This window comes from Dermacentor andersoni, chromosome 9, assembly GCF_023375885.2.
Source record: "Dermacentor andersoni chromosome 9, qqDerAnde1_hic_scaffold, whole genome shotgun sequence".
Classification (NCBI taxonomy): domain Eukaryota; kingdom Metazoa; phylum Arthropoda; class Arachnida; order Ixodida; family Ixodidae; genus Dermacentor; species Dermacentor andersoni.
In genome coordinates this window covers 6579762-6600403 of record NC_092822.1, presented here as the reverse complement: position 1 = coordinate 6600403, position 20642 = coordinate 6579762, and the positions used below count along the sequence as shown (strand labels likewise).

The following is a 20642-nucleotide window of genomic DNA, read 5'->3' as shown; positions in this document are numbered from 1 at the left end:
CATCTGCATTGTTGCTGAATAGAACAATGTCATCGGCAAACCGAAGGTTGCTGAGATATTCGCCGTTGATCCTTACTCCTAAGCCTTCCCAGTTTAATAGCTTGAACACTCCTTCCAAGCAAGCAGTGAATAGCATTGGAGAGGTTGTGTCTGGCTGTCTGACCCCGTTCCTTATAGGTATCTTACTGCTTTTCTTGTGTAGAATTAAGGTAGCTGTGGAACCTCTGTAGATATTTTTCAAGATATTTATGTAAGCGGTCTGTACTTGTTGATTACGTATTTACGTAAGCAGTCTGTACTCCTTGATTACGTAATGCCTCTATGACTGCTGGTACCTCTACTGAATCAAATGCCTTTTCGTAATCTATGAAAGCCATATAGAGAGGCTTATTGTACTGTGCGGATTTCTCGATAACCTGATTAATGACATGGATGTGATCCATTGTAGAGTATCCCTTCCTGAAGCCAGCCTGTTCCCTCGGTTGACTAAAGTCCAGTGTTGCCCTTATTGTGTTGGAGATTATTTTGGTAAATATTTTATATAATACTGGGAGTAAGCTAATGGGCATATAAATTTTAACTTCTTTAACGTCTCCCTTTTTGTGGATTAGTATAATGTTTGTATTCTTCCAGCTTTCTGGGACCCTTGCAGCCAATAGACACTTCGTATAAAGAGCCGCGAGTTTTCCGAGCATTGTCTCCTCCATCTTTGATTAAATTGACTATTATTCCATCTTCTCCTGCTGCTCTTCCTCATTTCATGTGTTGCAAGGCCCTTCTGACCTCATCACTAGTTATAGGAGGAGTTTCTGTATCCTGTTCATTATTGTTTCTAATTGAGGTATCATGACTCCTCCGGGTACTGTACAGGTCAGTATAGAATTCTTCCGCTGCTTTTACTATATCTGCGAGATTGCATATGATATTACCCTGCTTATCTTTCAGGGCATACATCTTGGTTTGTCCTATGCCAAGTTTCCTTCTCACTGATTTCAGACTGCGTCCATTTTTTACGGCTTCTTCAGTCTTTCTCATGTTATAGTTTCGAGTATCCCTTATTTTCGCCTTGTTAATCAGTTTTGACAGTTTCAAGAATTCTATCCTATCTCTTGAGTTGGACACTTTCATTCTTTGTCGTTTCTTTATTATGTCTTTTGTTACTTGGGAGAGCTTGCCTACTGGTTGCCTTGGTGCCTTGCCTCCCACTTCAGTTGCTGCCCCTGAAGCCAGCCTAGTTACGGTTTCATTCATTACCTCTATGTCATCTTCATCTCTCTGTTCTAAGGCTGAATATTTGTTTGCAAGTACCAGCCTGAATTTGTCTGCTTTTACCCTTACTGCCTCTAGGTTGGCCTGTTTCTTCTTGACCAATTTTACTCTTTCTCTCTTCAAATTGAGGTGAATCCTAGCACTCACTAACCTATCATCACTGCACTTTACCCTCCCTATCACTTCTACATCCTGCACTATGCTGGGAGTGGCAGAAAGTATGAAATCTATTTCGTTTCTTGTTTCTACATTAGGCCTTTTCCAGGTCCAATTTCTGTTGCTACGCTTCCTGAAGAAGATATTCATTATTCGGAGCTTATTCTTTTCTGCAAATTCTACCAACATCTCCTTTCAAGTGTTCCTAGAATCAATGCCATAGTTGCCCATTGCTTGTTGACCTGCTGGCTTTTTCCCCACTTTTGCATTGAAGTCACCCATGACTACAGTACACTTAGTTTGCACTTTTCTCATCGCTAATTCAACATCTTCATACAACTGTTCTACTTCATCATCGTGACTGGAGGTTGGAGCGTAGGCTTGTACTACCTTTATTCTATATACCTCCTATTTGGCATTATTACTACTGCTACCCTCTCATTAATGCTGTAGAATTCGCCAGTGTTGACCACTATGTCCTTATGTATTGGGAATCCTACCCTGTATTGCTTCTTATCTGGGAGACCTCTATAACAGAGGACATGTCCATTATTCAGCAGTGTATAAGCCGCACCAGTTCTAATCTCACTAAGGCCAGTGATATCCAAAACAATGAGAGGAGTCCTCAAAGAGTCCTGCTAAGCTAGCTTCACTCAACAGAGTTCGGCAATTAAAGTTGACAAGGTCAGTTTCCATTGGCGGCCTGTCCGTACCCAGAAATTCTTAGCACCCTCTGCTGCATTACAGGTCTGACCGCCGCCTTGGTCAGGTGCTCCGCAGCTGCTGGGGACTGAGGACCATGGGTTCATTCTAGGAATTATTCGGGAGGTAGTGGCCGAATACTGCACCAGGGAGGCCAATTCCTGTTCTGGTGAGGGAGTACGTGTCTTTGTTGAAGCCTAGTGGGCCTTCCTCATTTGGTTTCAGCTGGATAAGTATAGCCCCACTCGCTCTCGGCATCCTTTGCCGGCGTCAGGCGTCGCTCCAAGCCTGCAGATGTTGTGCGCTAGAGGAAGTGAATTTTTACCAACATTTTTTTTTTTACTCATGGCTAACAATCTTCATTCAGTACGGGATTTGCCTTTGCTGCACCATCATTTTGACTTACATGAATCATTAAAGGAGACTGTGTAGTGATACATGTCATCCATGCAACTTCTGCCAACAGTTTACTCAGTGCAACTATTTTTCATGGCACACAGGCAAAATAATTTTCTTTGAAGTAACTGCCCTGTTACTTTCAGGGATCCTTTACAAAAGGGATTTTGACCTCCGATAGACAGATGCTATTTATTAGCTAGTGCTGCAGGAGAAATGGTAGCACTGTTTAGACAAAATGTTGATTGTGCGTTTGGCAAGTTCTGAAAAAGAAAAACAGGAATTACTGACTTTAAATTGTAAATACTTCTCTGTAGCATTTTACTGCAAATAATTGTAAAATGGCAACAATAACATTAGTTCCCAGTAGAACTTATGCTTTATGTCGCTGAAGTAAAAAGAATAATTATAGAGCACAACAAACCACTATAAGTTTTTGTCATACCTGCTACTGCTTTGGCAATCTTTAAGGATGAAAAGCTATGCTTGCCCTTCCGACCAAACCAAAAAAATTGTGCAGCAAACTCATCAGTGAAACAGTATCTACGAATTCTTTTGGTCACCCAGTTTGCGTCTTTGCTGCCAAGCTGCATAAATTCACAAACTTGCAGACAGGTCATAAAAGGCATGTGTCAGACCCTTGTACATAGTGTGCAAGGTGTAGAAATAAAGAAAGCTATGGGTAAATTCAGCCCCATAAATAATTATAACATTTGGACTGCAAGCAGCATTGTAGACATCTTGCCTGGAACAAAGCCTAAAACTATGCATTGTTCTTTTGAATATAGCCATATAAAACTATAAAAAACAATTCATAGCATACCAAAGTGCGGGCGCTTTCTCGTGTCAGCTTTGCGTCAAAATCAAGCAGCTCTTGCAGGCAGTTGAAGGGTTGATTAAGCTGCGTATAGTGTTGAGGAGATGCAGCATGTTCTGGAGAACATCTGCAAAAGAAAGAATAATAACTGCACAATACGTAACCTTGGAAGTCACTGTAGCCAACAATAATGAAATATATGTATTTGTGCCATTCTAAGATAACCCCTAAACAAGTGATTGTTATATTTATGAACAGTCAATTTGCAAAATAATTGTAAAAGCCACAATTTTAAATCTGCATGCACTGGTCACTGCCATGTTCAGCAGGTGCACTTTGTGGCTTTTCCACTTCCATTGGTTGATCTGAAAAGCATAATTGTAATAAAATAGCATTACAGTATAACCTGAAGGGTCAAAATTGTATGCAAAGGAGTTGGTTTCTGAAATGTTGCCTTCTTTGCTTATATTACCTGTAAACAATGCTTGCAATTGTGCCCACAATGTGACATGGATCTGGCTCTGACTAACAGTGCATAGAAACTAAACGATTCAGAAACCCAAGCCCTTTCCACAGTTACATTTTTGATCAGCTAAATATTGACCTAAATAAAAAATAGAGTCTATTGTAGTGCTTGCCTGCATCAATAGAGTGGTTATCACGTTCACTCCATGATGAATTTGAAGGTAACAGCAAGCCTGAAATTACAAAAGGTCTTCAATAAGTAAAAAACATTTTTTTTCTGTATAGTTTTCATATGGAAGAGGAACTGAAAGTGAATCTGTCGAAATAAATGCTACAAATTGCCAACAAAGTACAAAAATACTGCTAGTATCCTCATTATACTGATTATAGAATTGTATTTACAAAATCGATATGCCTTTGCCTTTACTATTTGTTTCCGATGTGCCTCCATACCAAATATGCCTACCATCTGGGATCTATACTAAAACCACCTCATCCAGGAAGTTAAATCAGTACAAAATTGTGTTGTTAATTTTATTTAGATTACCACCTGCTTCTACAGGAAAAATCATGCCCAGCTTGAATCACAAGTTTTAAAACAACCTTATGTAGACCATGGCTCCGGACTTCTTTTGTGCAAAGAGAGGATAATTTGCATACAAACAAATAGTGACTTCATAGCATTGCAGAAAAATATGTGCTAACATACCTGTTCTTGGTATTTTCCCTCCCTGCTGGTAGCTCCACTTGACACTTGACTTGAAGCCAGGCCTAAAAGTGACATGCATACTACACATTCCATCAAATGCCAGTGAGTACAGTGTACAATCAGATCCTATGCTTTTAAAATTTTGTGCCTATTACAGATCTTTGATAATTGAACTGATTCTTTCTAGGTCATCGAGCTATGATAGTGCTTTTACAATAGTGATATAGATGTTTCCACTTCTATTACACTTGGTGGTAACATATTCTAGCTTGAGCATTTTAGGAAGGATAAGTGCCTGTCATGCAAGCATCACATCAGTGCATTTCACTGCAAAATATGCAGAAAGCTATAAGCAAAGCACAAGAGGCCATACAAGAGAAAAAAACACAGGTGGATCTGGTAGGCAATAATGATAGCATCAATTACTTTGAGCAAAATTTTTCGGAATGGCGCGGAGTGTTAGTGGATATCTCCTTGCAGTGGCCCATTCTGTCCCTCTCGCATTAGATTTAGAGTCTGTCCAGTTCGGTGGTGGCTTTTGGCATTGCTTTCTTGAAACCGCTTCAGGGTCACTGCCCAGGTCGGAGTGGAACTAGGTACGATTCAGATTTTTCGTGCATGATCATAAGTACCTGTACAAAAGATCAATCATGACAAATATTCCTATGCTTTGCATGAGAAGCCAGCTTGCTGAAACATGCACCTACCAAACAGTCCTTTGACAGCAATGTCAAAGCATTTCCATGCTGCCTGCAGAGCAACCATTCTGTTGGCTTTTTCAGTCTTTACATGGTCAGGCCAGCGGCACTGCCTATCCAACGCCCACGAAACTGATACACCTTCGGCTTCTTTAGACTTCACAAATTCAAAAATGGCATAGCTCATCTAAAGTAGAAATAAATAAAATGCACTATCAACATCCAAAGATTTTATAAGGTTTCTATACATGGGCCAACATATTTGCACCTTATTATCTTGGAGTAATATGTATGCAAGGATTCTACATATTAGTGCACTTTTAAATGAACAAGCAAAAGTAAAATTTCCTCCTATTTAGAGGAGCTCAGACAAACCTTGTCTTGCTTTCTCTGCAGAACAGTCCAGACTGCATACACAATATATTTAAGATGCGTAACGAACTACAGCTAGACATATTTTGGCAACTGACTAAAAAGCTTGCCCTAAAGATGCTAAACTCGGTCTCGGACATCACATTCAAGCAGTTGAACATAAATGCAGACATTAAAATGATTGTGAAACACGTCAACCTTATATAAGCCATGTATTAACTCAGAGAAAAAAATCCCTGTGACAAATGGATCAGTTAACATTCACTGTCAGACAATTTTCCTTTGGAATATGTAAAGTACCCAACCAAAAATGCTTGTTATGAACACATAGTCAATAACCCACTGGGAATACATATGTGAGCAAAGAAGAATGCTCATGTTAAACAGAAGCCAGCAAAGAAAAACTAAAACATGGCACGAAGCCTAAAGCTCAAGTCATCGCTACATCGCTACGCTACATCAAAATTGAACTTTTCACGCTGCATACACAGGCCTTTTTACAACTCTCAGCTTCAAAGTATTGATGCAGACTATTCACATAGATCCACTGTAACAAAACTCTTAATGATTAATTGAGCACAGAGTACAGCTCGCCACACAGACCTCTGGGTATGCCTGATATATTGTATTGCTTACAGTTTTTTAATAAAGCTGAAGTATCTTGCAGTTATATGAGGTTACGTATCAAGTGTGCACATATTATGGACCAGTACTGTACCATTATCTACAGATTTTTGAAAACTTGCAACTACGTGTTGCAGCTATCAAAGACTTCGAGGCCACTTACCTCACAGAAGAAAATGATCTCTCCACAATGTTTCCATAAAGCAGCTGTCTGTGTGGAAACCAACGTTTTGAATAGATAAGGGCAATTCTCGTCACTATTTGTCGAATGTCTCTTGATTTCATGAATAACTTGTAGCAGCTGCAGAGATGCCAATTCAAACACATCCACTAGCATTATGATGCTCCCATGATTTGTGTGCCAAAGCACTAACACTCATGAACACAGCTCCACAAACAAGGCCTTACACTACCATAATGACAAGAAAGTTTGGAAAAACACTAGCAGTATGCCCTTCCGGCATAACAATGTGCTGCCACTTCCATGACAGCATGAGCATTTTCTGGACATTACTTATGGGCCATACCTTAAGTGCTGAAAGGTCTGAGACAACAAAAATTTGAAGGCTTGAGGACTCAAAATGCTGTTTATACATGTCTTCCTTGTGAAGAAATTCTTGGCCAATAATGCACGATTCATCTGTAGATATCATGGTGGCAATATTCTTAAGAATTATGTGCTCACCTTGCATGCAGCAACTGTCTTTCTCATCCAAGCTCAGCACAAAATTGTGACATCTCAGAGTTTAAAAGCACGGAAGGCAGCATGAAGGCAGAAGCGGGCCACTGTCATGGGAGTGACGAGGTGACTCAATATCTTTTATGGAACGCTATTTGGAAGTGCTTGATTTTACCTCTGCTATTTTGTTTCCCAGTTGTTGCAGTGGCTTTCCATTCCTACGAAGGTGCTTCTTTAGCTGTCTCATATTATTCTCGAAAGGAAAAACACTGAAGCACTTGAGAGCTCCATGGTGTTTCACATCATCTGGCAAGTGCAACAATGAACATTGAAAAACATATGTTCTTCTACGTACAAACTTGCAAAACCAGCCACAAAATGCTTCAGTAATTTCCCTGCATAGTCAGCATGATCAGTGCATAACTGCTTATTAACCAGAACTGCGAGTGTGGCATGAAAAAGCAAGAAATTTTGATGGAGGTCATCTCCAAGAGTGCAACTGAGGAGAAGTTGTCTGGTGTAGACAAAGAAGAGTTTGAATTCCACAGCCTTTCAACGATCTAACTCGTCAAGGCCCCTGAGTTTATGTGCAAATTCACGCGGAATGTAAGGCCGCAAGGCACTGCTTTGTTCATGGCAATTGTGGCGCTGAAGCGACCCGAGACGAACATGCAAAAGACCTGTAACCCAGAGGGAGAGCAATTCCTAGCAACACCTAGAAGAACCACATGTATATAATCCAGTGGCACATTATGCACAGAATCAAGAGGTCACTCGAGAAGAATGGATGTTCCTCTGTGATGCCCAATATCGTACTGCTGCCTGAAGTCGATATCTGTATGAAGGGAGCAGCTTGGATCAAGGAATACAACCTTGCCTTCATTGTATGCACCCTCGACCATGCATTTTGGACAACTACTACGGTGGCTGTGACCTTTTGCCATCATTATGAATGACCGTGCAGGTACATCACAAACAATTGCCTTCAATAGGACCTGAATTTGTTGGTCAGTGACAGTAAGACAATGAGACATCAAGTGCTGGAGCTCATCAACTAAAGGTAGCAAGAAGTTACTCGAAGAATGCGGCTTTGATGGCCCTGCAAATGCTCCAATAAACGGCACAGTACGACCATCCCCACAAAAGCTAGCCTGGCATTTTATGGGCCACAGCTGCATCTTGGAACTTTTTGCAAGTGGCAGACCATCCACATTCACTGTGAGAGAAAATGCCTGGATTCGTTTTCACGAACCTCAATGAATGTACTAGTCCAGAGGAAGGCTGTAGTAACAATATTCACCTGGTCTCAAAGCCGTTACAACGTACCTATTTTCTCGTCGTGGAGCTTTCAGGAGTGCACGCGCGTCACCTGGGATATCAAGTGCATGAAGGCTGTCTTGATGTTTGAGCAGCCTTAGCAATTCTGTTAGCGCATTTCTCCTCATGTTGTTCTCAACTGCCCACCTTCTAAGGCCATCTCGAATTCTCTTCTGGAGCTACTTCAACTTCCCCCAAAGGTGAGTGCAAGGCTGGATTCATGTGCCGCAAGGGATACTATGCCCTGTTCATAAGTACACCTGGCGTTTTCTAGTGCCGATTCTTTTTTATGTTGCTCTTATCAATGGGGACTTTCTCTGTTCAGATTTTTCCTCAGATCTGCGACACAGACTCCTGGCCGAGGATCCTGTGCGACCGGGATCAGACCAGAACTGGTTCATCTTCGTCTGGCGGACGATATGGCTGCACCGACGATTCCAAGCGGGGCGCATCAGCAATCCCAGGGAATACCTCAACGAAATTCAGTTGTAAAAAAATCTGCGCAGCTCTCAAGCCCGATGTTTTGAAAAAATAATGGAAGTGTGCAATAGAACGCACTTAGCAAATTTCATGAAGATCCATTGACCTAAAAAAATCGCCGAAGTTGCCTTTTAACCAGACCGCTTTGCTATTCAGCAAACACAGGCCTCTCCGATTAGTCACCCAGCGAAATGCTTTCCTCGACAAACGCCTCGTAATCTACATGGGATGGCGGTGCAGTGCACCAAGGGTTGTTCATACGGCACAAATTAGTGAGGCACTACCCACTGCAATCAGCGCAAGTTTGCCGCTTTTGTGCGAGGAGCAAAGCCAGCCGCCATGCTTCCTCAAGCCGTGCCCGGACGACTAAATTACTAAATGCCGCCAGTCCATACCACAACAACACAATGGCAATGTTGATTGCTGCGCTATAAGCACGATACAAACGGAAGAGGGGAGCTCTAATCGAAAAGACGCGCCCGGCCTGTTCCAATCCTTCTGCGCAGTGAACACACCTTGCAGGATGCTATAATCCATAGGCGGAGAGTTTTCATTTTTCCCGGGGGGGGGGGGGGGGGGGGGGGGCCCAACTAGCTTTCCGAACCGCACGCACGCACGCACGCACGCACACACACACGCACACACACACACACACACGTGTGTGTGTGTTCGGCAAGCTGGTGTTGGGCTTGGGCTATATATATATATATATATATATATATATATATATATATATATATATATATATATATATATAAACTCTCCGCCTATGGATTATAGCATTCTGCAAGGTGTGTTCACTGCGCAGAAGGATTGGAACAGGCCGGGCGCGTCTTTTAGATTATATCTCCCCTCTTCCGTTTGTATCGTGCTTATAGCGCAGCAATCAACATTGACATTGTGTTGTTGTGGTATGGACTGGCCAACGTTTATAGATACGTTGGGACTGGCGGCATTTAGTAATTTAGTCGTCCGGGCAAAAACAACCAGCTTTCCGAACCATATATATATATATATATATATATATATATATATATATATAGTTACGGTGAAGGGAAGGAAGAAGTTGGATTCGACTAGAGGAAGACGAAGTCTTGCAGTTCCTGCATATATTTTCCATCTGGCGTACAGGACACTAGCACACTGGATAGTGTTATTAACTCTTGTGGACGTGACATTGTAATCTCAGGTGATTTCAATTCTCACCATATCTCATGGGGTTTAAGAACAGATTTGTGCGGCACGCGATTGTGGAACTGGTCGTTGGACAATCGACTCACGTGTGCAAACTCCGGATCTATTACGTTTGTTAGAGGCCGATCTTACTCTTCACTAGATCTTACATTCTCTGGCCCGAGTCTCTCCGTAACTTCTTGGTCGACTATTGATTGTTCGACAAGCAGTGATCACCTTCCAATAGTATTTGACGTTGCACGTCCGGTAACATTTATAAGTGACCAGGTTCGAACTTTCATAAATTACAACATATTTAAAAAATGCTTACGAAATGTTCTTTCATCTCTGTCTGATGCACCTACAGAACAAAAAACCACGATTATCTGTCCCGCTTTGGAAAGTTCTCAAAAAAAGGCTCAATTTGAGATTACATTGAATAAAAGAAATTCTTACAGTCCTTGGTGGAATGAAGAATGCACTCGAACTACAGAAAGAGAAAAGCTGCTTGGAAAAAATTATTGCATAACCAGAGTCCCCAAAATTGGAGTGACTATAAATTTTTTCGAGCTGTCTTTAAACATACAGTTTCTAAAGCCAAAGATGAATTCGACTGTAAGCATTTTGATTTCTTGTCTAACAATAAAAATAAGCGTGCATTGTTCCGTTTTCTCCGCGGTAGAAAAGTCCTTCCGCGTCAAATTAATATCGACCCTATAATCTTAAGTAGCGATGAAATGAAACAATCACTAGAAGAAATCGCGAAGGGATTAGAAATTAGATTTTCTTCTGTCTTGCGAAGTTTTTCTCGCTTAGGAAGGGCATCAGATGATTTTACAGAAATCTCCATGTTAGAATTGGCTGAGATCGTGGAGCGACTTCCAGATTCAGCTCCCGGTGTGGATGGGGTAACATCTACTATGATCAGAATTTTATTTAAGGAAGCTCCTGATGACCTTTTAGCTATTGTAAATTACTCAATTCGCTTCTCATGGATTCCGTCTGCGTGGAAAATTGCTAAAATCATCCCTATTCTTAAAAGTCATGGGGAAGGGTATACAATAGATAACATTAGGCCAATTGCGCTAACCTCAAATTTGGTTAAATTAATTGAAAGAATTCTATATGCCCGCATGATTAAATTTATACAGAACAAGGACTTGCTTAGCCCCTGCCAAATTGGATTCCGACCATCATGTTCAATTTGGCATGCTCACGTGGACCTAGAAAGCAGAATAAAATTAGCACGGCGACAGAGGCAAATAGGTGCTCTTGTGACATTAGACATTTCCAAAGCCTACGACAGTGTAGAACACTTAATTTTATTAGATATATTGTGAAATCTAGAGATTCCAAATTACTTTTCAAACTGGATTGGTGAATTTTTAAATGGAAGAACATTTTACTGCAGTCTGAGAGGCGTTTTCTCGAGTATATATAATCAATCACGAGGTGTTCCTCAAGGAGCTGTCACTTCACCATTACTATTTAATATTCTGATGTGTTCCATTCCTCTACATCAAGATGTACAAACATACGTATACGCGGATGGCATTGCTTTCTTTGCATCAGACAGTGATATTCACTATCTATATTATCGACTACAAAACTACCTCAACGCCATAGAAACCTGGTTAAACAAAATTTGCCTTTCACTTAACGTTAGAAAATGCTCGATATTGGTTTTCCCTCTTGAAAATCCCGTTAATATATCGATATCCTATCGCCTCGAGACTATACCTCAAGTGGAGTCGGTGAAATACTTAGGTGTAGTATATGACGGTTCCCTCAGCTGGCTCGGCCATATTGACCATACAGTTAAAAAAGGAGTGCGAGCAGTTGGTATGCTACGTAAGCTGTGCAACAGTCGGTCCGGAATGCGGAGAGATCCACATTTAATGATATACAAAATGTATGTACGGCCCATTTTAGAATTTGGATGTGTTTTATTTTCTGGTGCCCCAGCTTATAAATTACGTCCCCTTGTTCTACTTGAGCGGGAAGCCCTACGACTGTGTTGCGGGTTACCGAAATATGTTGCCAATAACATATTACACCAAGAAGTCAGGTTGCCCTCAATATTGTGTAGATTTCGGTTACTGACGGTGCGAACAGTCTTAAAATTGTATGAATCCCCTATTACAAGATTGAAATACATATTCATTTCCCAGCCTGCACTTTTCTTCGGAGTACACTGGCATCGTTTTCATACACCACAGGTGGTCTTCGTACAAACATTGATAAATCCCTTAAATGTACGTCTCTGGGAGGTACCGCCTATTTGTGATGTGCGAGAGAACCTAAAAATTATATATGATGACATCTACCCAAATAATGCAAAACATCTCCCTTATAATATATTAAACGGCTTATTACAGGACCATTTATTGAGTTTATAAGTACGGTCATTGCGACAGACGCCTCACAGTGTGAAGAAAAATCTGGAATTGGCATTTTCTCTCCCGCTCTAGACTGGTCATTTGCAATCAGGATTCCGGACTTCTATTCCGTATTTTTGGCTGAATTTCTAGCTGTAGTCCTAGCCTTACGCAAACTAAATTTGTCAATATCGGCAGTAGTAATGATAACAGATTCTTTATCCTTATGTTCCTCGCTCACAGCAAATGGTGTCACTAACCTTTTACGTACATTTCATTTTCTAGTGCCTGCCCACATAAATTTAATTAGATTGCTTTGGGTGCCTGGACATAAAGGATTAGTCATGAACGAAATGACTGACAGTCTCGCGAGAGAGGCCCTCAGTGGCCCTGTATTACCATTACTTCCTACAATAGCTTACCTGACGACTACAAGATTCAGGAGATATACAATTACTAAAGACTTTTTGAACCCAGCTGTAGCTAATTTTTCAGAATATCGACACCTCCTATTCCCTTGGCCCAAAAATTCCTTTCACACCAGAAAAACTGAAGTCATCTTTACCCGATTACGTTGTCGAATACCAAAATTAAACTTCTATCGTCACAGGGCTGGTCTGGTGCCCTCCCCTCTGTGCCCAGTCTGTGGAGAAGATGAAACAATAGATCATTTTTTCATATTCTGCCGCCGTTTCACTTCTTTAAGAAAAAATCTAGAATCAAGATTTACACAGCTTGGTTTGAGCTTTTCAAGTATAAATATCCTTTCTCTAGGAGCCTCCTCTCTTCGAAAGTGCCACAGGGATATTTGCTCAACCGTGGAGGATTTTATAAGTGCTACAAAAAGATTGTCTTGAATTCTTAAACATTTTATTTTTGTTCATTTTCTCCAGTTAGCTTTACCAATTTTAGTCTTTTAATAAAGATAGCCTAATTTCACCCAAATCTTGGCCAATCCCCCACAGTGGGTGTGCGCCATCGCATAAGGAATACCATACCATACCATACCATGCCTGAACGCCATTAACCTCAGTTTTAAATATACATTATTTTACTCTCGTGGGCCTGCTTTCTTCCTGCAACATTTTGGTGGAGCTGCGGGGTACAATCACGGAACTTCGCAGCGGACGTCATCTACCTACCGCCACAATGGCAAATCAACCGACACAAGCGACAACGCCTCAGCAGCCCGTGCCAACGGTCATCCTCACTCATCCGCGGGACCCAGGGACATTTTGTGGCACGGACAACGCCGACGTCGAGGACTGGCTTACGATGTACGAGCGAGTGTGCGACACTAACAGGTGGGATCCAACAATGATGCTAGCAAACGTGATATTTTATCTAAGAGGAACTGCGAAGCAATGGTACGACACACACGAAGCTGACCTAACGAGCTGGGATGTCTGCAAAGAAAAAAATGCGAGACCTGTTTGGCAGACCTGCCGGTCGTCAGCTGGCAGCAAAAAAACTTGCGTGCCGCGCTCAGACGTCCACAGAATCCTATGTCATGTACATACAGGATGTGCTGGCCCTCTGTCGCAAGGCTGATGACAACATGACCAAGGCAGACAAGATTGGTCACATACTGAAAGGTATTGCAGACGATGCCTTCAATTTCCTGATGTGTAAGGATTGTGCCACTGTGGATGCAATTGTAAAGGAGTGCCGGCGCTTCGAACAAGCGAAGGGCCGCCGCGTCGCTCAAACTTTCGACCGATTGCCCAATACCGCCGCGACATCTTCTTGCGAAGACCCGCCGCGGTTCGTTCAGCCCGCAGGACCGGAAGATATCACGCGCATCGTTCGCCGTGAGCTTGAGGCCATGGCTCCGGCTCCAGTTCGTCCCGACTGTCGGGAAAGCGTGCCCGCTGTCTCCCTTATACAGGCGGTCGTTCGGGAGGAAATAGCAAGTTTGAGCATTCCTCTCTCTGCTCGTTCCGCCATACAAACACCTACCAGATTTCTCCGGCCGCTCGCTCCCAGACACGAAGCTTTCCGCCACCCCGTCGCAACCCAGCTGACTGGCGCACAGCGGGTGATAAACCCATCTGCTTTAATTGTTCCGGTATTGGACACATCGCCCGTCATTGCCGCAACCACTGGTCGTCGCCTCCTCGGTGGTCGTCTCCGAGTCACTACCGTCAAGTACCAGACAAACATACTTTGTCGCCCTATACGCCGACTAGGAACATCAACGCCGACAGTGCTCCACCAAGATCCAGCCGCTCCCCGTCTCCGCAAAGTCGTAGGTCCCCTTCGCCGCTCGCTCACCGCTCTTCGTCCCCTTCTGCAACCGGTCGCTTCGCTTCGGGAAACTAGGCGGTGCAGCTCCCGGAGGTGAAGCTGCAACTCCGACCCGGCCTACAAATCCTCTGTTGACCCTGCCTACATGTGGAAACCTACTGGACATTGAAGTTGATGGCGTTCCTGTTAGATCTCTCGTCGATACAGGAGCGCAGCTTTCAGTTATGAGCGCTGCTCTCCGCCGAAGGCTCAAAAAGGCTCTGAGGCCCGCCATACCGGGCACTGTGCGAGTCGCCGATTCGAGTACTTCACCTGTCCTTGGAATGTGCACAGCACGTGTGACCATTGGGGGCCATTATATCGTTGTTCTATTTATCGTCCTTGAACACTGTCCGCACGACCTAATTCTCGGCCTCGACTTCCTTTCGAAACACTCTGCCCAAATTGACTGCTCCGCAGGTGTTGTACAGTTGAATCTGCCGCTTCCTGCCGACGCAACAACTTGTGCTTCACACTGCTTATGTTCTGCTGAGTTTGCAAGGCTGTCTCCACAGGCGGCTACAAATGTCCTCCTGACGCCCTGTCCTCCAGTACCTGATGACGAGTACGTCGTGTCACCGCTTACTGACGTGGTTTTGTCGCGCAATATTGCCCTGCCGAGCACCTTAAGCCGAATCCGCGAAAACTGCACTCGCGTGCCCATCCTCAATTTTGGATTTTCGTCGCATGTGCTGCCACACGGTATCGCCATAGCGCATATCACTCCTTTGGAAGAATTTGAGATTTCTTCTTTGACCTCTGAATCTTTCCTCAGTACCAACGGACCTTTGTCACCCACTCCTTCGTACTCGACGCCTGCGGACGATGTTTCTAAGATGATCACCCCTGACCTTCCTTCCGAGCAAACAGCAGCTCTTCGTCACCTCCTGTCATCTTATCGGGACATCTTTGATTTGGACGACCGTCCACTTGGCCAGACATCTGTTGTCACGCATCACATCAACACCGGTGACGCCAGCCCCATACATAGGCGGCCATATCGTGTCTCCGCAACAGAAAGGGCCATCATACAGAAAGAGGTAGACAGGATGATGGACAAGGACATCATTGAACCTTCCAGTAGCCCGTGGGCATCACCGGTTGTCTTAGTAAAGAAAAAAAGACAACTCGTGGCGCTTCTGCGTTGACTACCGTCACCTCAACAGGATAACAAAGAAGGATGTCTATCCCCTGCCTCGCAATGATGACGCTCTTGACTGCCTTCACGGATCCCAATACCTTTCATCAACTGACCTCCGCTCCGGTTATTGGTAGATTAGCGTCGATGAGATGGACCGCGAGAAAACCGCCTTCGTCACACCGGACGGTCTGTACCAATTTAAAGTCATGCCCTTTGGATTATGCAATGCGCCAGCTACATTCGAGCGCATGATGGACTCTCTCTTGCGCGGATTGAAGTGGTCTACATGCCTTTGTTACCTCGACGATGTGATTGTGTTTTCGCCGAACTTTGAGAGCCATCTGCGGCGCCTCACAACCGTACTCTCCGTCTTTCGCAGGGCTGGCCTTCAGCTAAACTCCTCCAAGTGCCATTTCGGTCGCTACATGCTCGGCCATCTCGTAAACGCCGCCGGAATCCAACCTGATCCACAGAAAGTTCACGCCGCGCGAAATTTACCTGTACCTCGTTCAACAAACGATGTCTGTAGTTTTCTGGGCTTATGCTCTTATTTCCGGCGATTTGTGAAAAATTTTGCCGACATCGCTCACCCTCTCACTGAGCTTCTTAAGAAAGACGTCTCTTTCTCTTGGGAACCACTGCAGGAGAAAGCCTTCTCTACCCTGATTGAGCGGCTTACAACTTCCCCAATTCTGTCACACTTTGACCCTCCTGCGCCCACTGAAGTACGAACTGACGCGAGTGGTCATGGCATCGGCGCTGTCCTCGCTCAGCGTCAACAGGGCCAAGATCATGTCATCGCTTACGCTAGCCGCCTTCTTTCCACGCCCGAGTGAAATTACTCCATTACTGAGAGAGAATATCTCCCGCTCGTATGGGCAGTCGCGAAATTTCGGCCGTACCTTTTTGGTCGGAGCTTGTGCGTCGTAACCGATCATCACGCCCTCTGCTGGCTCTCCTCTTTGAAGGACCCAACTGGACGACTTGCACGTTGGGCCTTGCGTCTCCAAGAATATACATTTTCTGTTATGTATAAGTCGGGGCGCCTGCATAAAGACGCTGACTGCCTGTCCCGCAATCCCGTGGATCAACCGGACGATACCGATGCAGACTCGGACATCAGTGTTCTATCCCTCTCCGGCTTCCTCCATATTGGCGACGAGCAGCGCAAAGATCCTGTTCTTCAAACACTTATGGAACGCCTCAGCTCCTCGCCCAATGACCCGTCCCTCCGGATGTTCACCTTGCGCGATGGAACTTTATACCGTCGTAGCGTTCGTCCTGACGGCCCGGAGCTCCTCCTAGTCGTCCCCAAGCACCTTCGACTAGCCGTGCTCCAGCAACTTTACGACGCTCCTACTGCTGGACATCTGGGCATCACTCGTACATACGACCGCCTGCGGCGACGCTTCTTCTGGCCCAGCATTTATCGCTCTGTGTGCCGTTATGTCGCTTCTTGCGACCTGTGTCAGCGCCGGAAGACGCCTGCTATGCCTCCCGCTGGTTTGCTGCAACCAATTGATATCCTTGCAGAGCCCTTCTTCCGTGTAGGCCTAGACCTCCTCGGTCCCTTTCCAATTTCCATCAAAAGGGGGAACAAATGGATTGCTGTAGCAACCGATTATGCCACGAGATATGCAATCGCACGAGTGCTACCAACCAGCTGCGCTACAGATGTCGCCGACTTCTTACTATACGACGTCATCCGGCACCACGGCGCCCCTCACCAGTTGCTGACGGATCGCGGCCGCTACTTTCTATCGAAGGTCGTCGATGATCTGCTCCGCTCCTGTTCTACAGAACACCAGATTGCCACCGCGTACCACCCTCAAACGAACGGCCTCACCGAGCGACTCAAACGCACGCTAACTGAAATGCTGGCCATGTACGTTTCCGACGATCACCGCGACTGGGACGTCGCTTTACCATACATCACTTTCGCATACAACTCGTCCCGTCACGACACTGCCGGATTTTCACCATTTTACCTGTTGTATGACCGCGACCCCACCTTGCCCTTTGACACGTTGTATACCTTCCGCAGTACAATCGCCCAGCACTGGTTACGCGCGCAATGCTATTATTAGCCGCCCAGGCCCGAGAAGTCGCCCGTCATCGCCTCACAGTCTCCCAAGCTTCTCAAGAGCGACGCTACGACCTTCGGCACCGAGACTCCCATTTTTCACCTGGTTCCCTTGTCCTTCTCTGGACGCCTTCACGTCGCGTCGGCTTGTCGGAAAAACTACTTTCCCGTTATTCTGGTCCGTACCAGATCTTAGGCCAACTGTCCGACGTGACATACGAGATCGCCCCAGTCGGTCAGCCTTCAGGGCCTCCCAACGTCACCAGCGATGTTGTTCGCGTCGCCAGGCTCAAGCCCTATGTCCCCCCAATAAGTGAGGATCTATAACTTGCACCGGGACGGAGCTACTCCGCTGGGAGGGTGATGTTACGGTGAAGGGAAGGAAGAAGTTGGATTCGACTAGAGGAAGACGAAGTCTGGCAGTTGCCTGAACGCCATTAACCTCAGTTTTAAATATACATTATTTTACACTCGTGGGCCTGCTTTCTTCCTGCAACAATATATATATATATATATATATATATATATATATATATATATATATATATTTTCTTGCACTTGAAGAAACTGGTTTGACCTCGAAGAATTGAGTGCTGAAGTGACGGCGTTATATGAACATATACAAGATCTCGTAGTAGGAGACAGTTCAATTTCACAGCCCGAGTCCTGCCGGTGATGTCATATTCCTTCATGTAATTGTCGCATACTTGGCTATATCACTAATACTGCTTCGCCTTACCGGCGAAACTGCAGTCTCTCTCTCTCTCTCTCTCTCTCTCTCTCTCTCTCTCTCTCTCGTTTTTCTTTTTTCTGTGAGTCCGAGTACGAGCGCTGCAGTCCATGACTGCTGTTGATTCTGATTTCGAGTGAACCTGGCTGGGCCTCATTTCGGTTACTGAGTGAATTATAGTGTTCCCCAACTATCATGCACCAAGACGTTAAAGAAGAAAATTTGCGTTACTCTAAGAAAACCTAGTGCATATTTTTCCAGTACAGTGGAGTAGCCGCCAGTAATTCTTTCGTTACTGAGATTTAATTCTGTAATTGCGTTTAAATATCTAACTTGAGAAGTACTGTCCTAATTTTCAAAGTGTCAATGAGGCATTTGTAGGCACCCCTAAATGACATCTAACTGCGGTGTTTTGAGCTACGCACTAATCGTATAATAATTTTTTTTTTACTGGTAAAGAAACCTCACAAAATATGAAAGGATATCACGTGACTGCGCTCCCACCCACATCATAAAGTAGCGGCCTCAAATAAGCTGATTGAAAGCGACTGAATTGCCTGTCGCAAACCTGAAGAGACAGCACATCGCCTGGATAATGGTATACGGAAGGAGCGCCAACAGCAGGTTTCGCGGCTTTGCAGCTATTCCTTCCTATCTGCGTCACATCCGTCTCTCAAGGCCTACCTATCACATTGATAACAAAAGCCTCTTGGCGACGCAGCCAAAGCGCTGCTCTGACCACGCACGAAATGTTTCAAAATCCGGGCATTGCTCGCACCGCACCGAAAGGTGCGCGTGAAGCTTGCTTCGATCGAACCAAAGCCAAATTAAAGTGACCGTTTTATTTTTCATGAAAGTGTATACGTGCTGCAAAAACAGGTTCGTGTCAAAAAATAAAAGCGAAATAAACAGACCGGGAAGCGACCAACATGTAGAGAGAATTCTACGGCAGACATCCGTTATCCTTGTCTTGAGCTAATCTGACGTCCGTCTCGATCACGTAAGCACGATCTTTCACATAACCCCAAATAAAGAAATCGAGTGGAGAGAGGTCAGATGACCTAGCCAGCCAATTTACCGGCCCGTGCCTTCCAATCTATTGCGCATGAAAAGTCGCATCCAGCCAGTTTCGTGCTCGGCTGCTGCTGTGTGCTGGTGCTCCATCTTGCTGATACCACTGAAGTGGAAGACGTGACAGCGGGACTTTGCTGAGAAACTGATCCACCACTCCTTCAAGGATTTCGTTCACGTAACGCTGTCCAGTCAGTGTGTGATCAAGAAGATGGGACTGATTATAGCACTGGTGTAAATTCTGAACCACACATTGAGCGACCACTGGTACTGGTGCCGATTGCGCCTTAACCACTGTGGATTGAAGTCCCTCCAATGGTTTGCGTTATGCAAATTTACCTAGGCGTTTCTGTGAAAATCGGCTTCATCTGTGCACATGATAATGCCCAAAAAGTCTGGTGACGCATCGGCTTTTGTGAGGCCCAATTTGGGAAATCTAGACGATTCCTTAGGTCCCTGTCTTCCAAGCGTTGGTGTTAGTTAATGTGGTACGGATGAAAGGCCGTCGTTTAGAATGCTCCAAACTGATGACTTGGAAATTGGTGCCTGGGCGGCCGCATCCCGCCCTCATGTGAGGCCATAAATGCTAGAACATCCGTGCATGGACGAAGATGGAGTCCTCCACCGCTGTTTCTTGAAGCTGCCGGGTTGTCTCAGGTATTCATAATTTCTGATGATAGTCTCTGTGTTTGGTCTACCGCCACACTTCGATGTCTGATATGTATATTTGCGGCCTTCCTCTTGTTGCCATTTGTAGATTCCAACGCAAGGATCATGTCTACCTTCTGCTAATTAGAGATAGACATGGTGACTGGGACGAAACAAAACGCACCTTCCAACCTTTGCACTGACGTTGTCAATTCTCCTTTGTGGTAATAGGTTTTCCGGGAAAAAAGAAATCCGTGCACTTTAACTACGCTAAGACAACAGCTATCAGCTTGTTTCCAACTAATGCCAAACGCGACGTGTTACTTCGGCTGGGGCGCGGCAGATAAGGAACTAGCTCGATCACGATGTTTTCCTTTATTTGCTATATTTTGTTCTGGATAACTCAGAGGGAGCCTGTTCGAGGGTGCTGCTTTATGGTGCGGGTGGG

At 44.6% G+C, this 20642-nt stretch overlaps 1 long non-coding RNA gene across 1 annotated transcript; it reads right to left on the bottom strand.

Moving 5' to 3' along the window:
* Positions 1-2703: 2703 nt before the first annotated feature.
* Positions 2704-6755, bottom strand: LOC129383695 (uncharacterized). The gene is made up of 5 exons (XR_011890115.1): positions 6372-6755; positions 5222-5399; positions 4515-4576; positions 3347-3467; positions 2704-2786 (listed from the first exon to the last, which is right to left on the bottom strand). It is a non-coding gene; the product is annotated as an uncharacterized lncRNA (long non-coding RNA).
* Between the last annotated feature and the right edge of the window lie 13887 nt (positions 6756-20642).